Source organism: Antechinus flavipes, chromosome 6, assembly GCF_016432865.1.
Source record: "Antechinus flavipes isolate AdamAnt ecotype Samford, QLD, Australia chromosome 6, AdamAnt_v2, whole genome shotgun sequence".
In the NCBI taxonomy this organism is placed as follows: Eukaryota; Metazoa; Chordata; class Mammalia; order Dasyuromorphia; family Dasyuridae; genus Antechinus; species Antechinus flavipes.
The window spans coordinates 162,270,813-162,275,215 of record NC_067403.1 but is presented as its reverse complement, the minus strand read 5'-3'; positions in this window follow the sequence as shown (position 1 = coordinate 162,275,215).

Genomic DNA, 4,403 nt, shown 5'->3' with positions numbered 1-4,403 from the left:
AGTGAAATAATCAGTTCAGTAGTCAGATCATAAAGAGTTAAAAAGAGAGGAGGAAGAAAAGAGAAAGTGGAGGCCCTCAGCAGAATAATAGGTAGATTTAAAGTGAACAAATATTTAGTTTTTACTTACTATGCCCAAAGGTACTAAGTTACCTTTGTACTGAAAATACAAAAAAAGGATTATTTTTTACTTTTATTCAAAGTGCTTACCATAGAATAATGAGGATAAGGTCTACAAAAATGGCAACAATACATACAAGACTCTTCTGCTCTCTCCCTTTCCCCAGCAGTAAAATAATCCCTTCTCAAGAGTGGTTAGAATTGCTTGCTCTTCTACTATACCAGACACTCAACTAATGTTGGTTCCAAATTGGCTTGCTGTTTTATAGCAGAACCATATGGTATGGCAGGACTTACATTAGTTTAATATTTCTGAGTGATTGATTCAGTAGAGATGTTCTCACTTGATAAAGGTATCAGTGATAATGTATTGTTAGTCATTTTAAGCAAATTGCAGTGAATGATTGATTGATTAAATCTACCCTGATCCTTATATTTTGATAAAAAGCATACTTTTCAAATTTGAAGATGGCACAAATCCTGGAGAAATAGCTAACACTCTAGATGACAGTAGAAAATCCAAAAGATGTGGATTAGTACATTGAGCCATATCTAATGAAATGTCATCTATTTAATTATTCCTATTTAGAATAAATAAAAAAATATGTAAAATTTTAGATATAAGTTAAAAAAAAAACTCCACAGGTATAAGATGGGAAGGCAAGGTTAGACATCAAGATAACTGAAAAAAAGATATGGGAGATTTAGTTGATTGTAAGTTTTAAATTGTTGAACAGTGTGAAGAGTTAAACAAGAATGTTAATGTAATGTTAAGCTCGTGAGAGATAGTCAATTTAAGCCTAGTACTTGTAACTTCATGCTCTCTCAGCAACCCAGCAATAGTGACTCAGTAATCACAAATGGTTATTACTTCAGTACCCTAAGATGCATTTCATTTAGATTTGGTAACTTGAGCTTATGGCAAAGCTCTCACCATCTCCTTATTTATTGGCATAAATTGTTCTATCCTTCCTAGTATAAAGATCATCCTCAGTGGAAAAGAAAACAGGAGCAAGGTGATAGTTAAGTAGATCACTCTTCTTACTTTTGTTTGTTACAATACTGAAGCCCCAAGAGAGGCATAATGTTCAAGTCTGCTAGGGAAATGATAGTCCCACTATGCACTGCCCTGTTCGGTATCTGAAGTATTATATTTAATCTGAATGCCATATGTTCTTTTTACTTTTGTTTCAGAATAGAATTAATGTCTTTTTTTTGTTTGTTTTGTTTTTTTTACAAAACCCAAATTTGTGATTTTCCCTTTAGGATCATAGATAATAGAGAGAAGGAAATAAGTTTTTATTAAATAAATAAAGAGTGGGGGAGAGGGAAGAAAAAATTTACATGATAATTTTGTTGCATATTTGAAAGAAAAAGCAAGTTATGTATAGTAAATTTACAGTTTCATATATCATAATCTTTTTCATTGTTTGATGAGAACATGCCATGCTGGGGCTCTCATATCATACAATCAATTCTAAAGTTCTTAAGCGAGATCTTGCCAGTGTCCTTATATTGCTTTTTCTGACCACCTTATAAGCACTTACTCTGTGCGAGTTTTCCATAAAACAATCTTTTTGGTAAGTGTGCACTTGGTATTTGAACAATGTGGCCAGTCCAACAGAGTTGTGCTTTGTAGTAGAGTTAAAATGTTTGGCAGTTTAGTTTGAGCAAGATGTTCTGTGTCTGGTACTATTCCTCCACCCCTTCTGAAATTATATTGGCTCTTAGAACTTGTAACTACATCTCCTAGTGTATCCATACCTGCTACTTTATTACTTGCCTATCCCCAAAGGGCTTTGAGGATAGAAATAGTAAAATGGCATGGTGATCTCTTTTGGTTCAGGTTCAAATTGGATTTAAGTGAGACAGAGTTATATGAAGTTATCAGCTTCACCCTCTCTTCCAAAGATACCAATGGCAAGAGAGAGTCAAGCCTGGTGATGACTGGAGATATAGTGTATGTATTCAAATTTGCCAAGTCTACTTTTTCATCAGTACAGGTAATTTCACTAAAGCATCTTAAAAACTAAGAAGAGGATTAATTGAAACTAGAAGTTGGTTATACACAATAGAATCATGATCATACATAAAGATTTCAATAACCTAAAGCTTAGTGGCTAAAAATCTTCATTTCTCTCATTTTTTTTTCCTATTGAAAATAAACCTTATTAACACTTGCTTTGGGTGGCCTTTACAAAAACCACTAAGTACCTTATTTTGACAGATATAGTCCACTTCAAAGTTTAAGGTGCTAATACAATACAATATGATAAATCAAGCAATAACTATCTGCCAAGCACTGTCCTCCAATCAGAAAGGTAGAATATATAAGGGTACTTATTAGTTAGGAATCCCAAAACTGAAGCACCACCACTGATGTATGACATTTTCCCTAATAAAGTAAGGCTAAATAAAAGATTGGGCCATTGCTGTTAGCATAATTTTAATCCTCTTTTCTTTATATTTGGTGGAGTTCAGATAGATATAGTACCAAAACAAGCTGCTATTCCATTTTGTGGTATGTTTCTTGCTCCTCAGAATGCTGTCTTGGTGGGTTGCTTTGAACAAACATATTGGGATGTGATCTTATCTTCAGAAGACTTACTAAAAGCATCTCCAGAATAATTCCAATAGCAGACAGGATGCTAGGAACAGGATATCTCTTCCCATGTGTTTTTGATATCTTCAGGTTTAAAGACATTTTAATTCTGTGAAGATTGGAGTTTATGAGCATTTATTGTAGCAACATCTATAGAAATGTTTTTAATAGATAAGTCTTTATTCAGGTGATTTGGAGCAATAGTCTGGTCTGTTATACTCTGATAAAGTACATAATAATGACAATAATTGGCATTTATATGATGCTTTAAGATTTACAAAATGCTTTACAAATGTTATTCCATTTCATCTTCAAAACTTTAAAATGTGGGTGCTATTATTGCTTTCATTTTACAAATGAGGAAATCATGGCTCAGACAGCAGAAGTGATTTGTTCATGGCCACACAAATAGTAAGTGTCTGAGATAGATTTAAACTCAGGCGTTCCTGACTTCTAGTCCATATTTGTTGAAATTGCAAGGATATTCTTGGATTTGCATATGGAGAATAGAGATTTCTTATCTGTTAATTCATGAAGAAAAATAAATTTTGGTATCTATATTGTGTTACTTGATCTGATCTCACCCTGCCAAATCATAGCATTGGATTCCTCCCAATATCTAGCCCCTTTAATCCTTAGTAATTTAATTGTAATTAATTAATGTGCTGCTGAATGGGACTGGAATAGATTACAAAACCATCCTGGCTGGAATAACTCCAGATTTTTGCTATGTTACATAATCTTAGCAGGACTTTCACTGCAGCAAGGCAAACTTGTTGCACTTCTCTAGTTGATTCACTGCTTCACTATCCCGCTCAACCATGCAGGCTTTTCCAACTTTATCTTCTTTCTTCACATGTAACCAAGTATCACAGTATATCTGGGTCTGGAATCAGGAAGACCAGAGTCCAAACCTAGCTGAAGGTTTGCACTAGTTGTGTAACTCTACTCTAGTTAAGATCTGTCTGTCTTTAGAGTTTTCTCATCTCTAAAATGGGGCTAAAAATATTATCTATCAGGATCACCTATCACCCAGATTATTACTGGAATTAATGAGATATTTGCAAAACATTTGATATAGTTCTGGACATATATTAAATGTCTTATAAATGGTTCTTTCCTCCTTTTTTCCTTCAAATTGGACACATTTACTGTAATGAGTTGAAATTGAGTGATGCATTGAGGTCCTAACACTTAAGGCTAATTACACACAATGCTCTATTAGCATATTCTTTGAGAAAGAATGACCCTGCCCACTACTCTGTGTAGGTTTGATCTGTTTGGCTATAGAGAGATTGAGGCAGGATTTAGAGGGTGGAGTAGGACGAACAAGGTGGCTCGCAGAGCAGGAGAAGAAAGAGGAGATTCCTGTGTCTGTGAGCTCTCCTCTCCATTCGATAAAGAATAAAAATCAAGGACTTTTGCTTATCCTGACTCCAGCTGATTTTAAAGTATCTAGGGTACTAACTCAATCTTCACAATTTATCTTCTCAGCTGTGGACCTTGCTTCGTACTTCATTGTAAAAAAAATAAAATTAAAAATTTCACCTACAATTCCCCTTTTTCGCTTATTTTCTTCTCATATTATTCTGATGTCTTCCCCCCAATTACCAGTTGTACCTTTATTTCATATGAAGAGACGGTCCTTCTTGACAAGACAAACCCCTCAAGATTCACAAGTG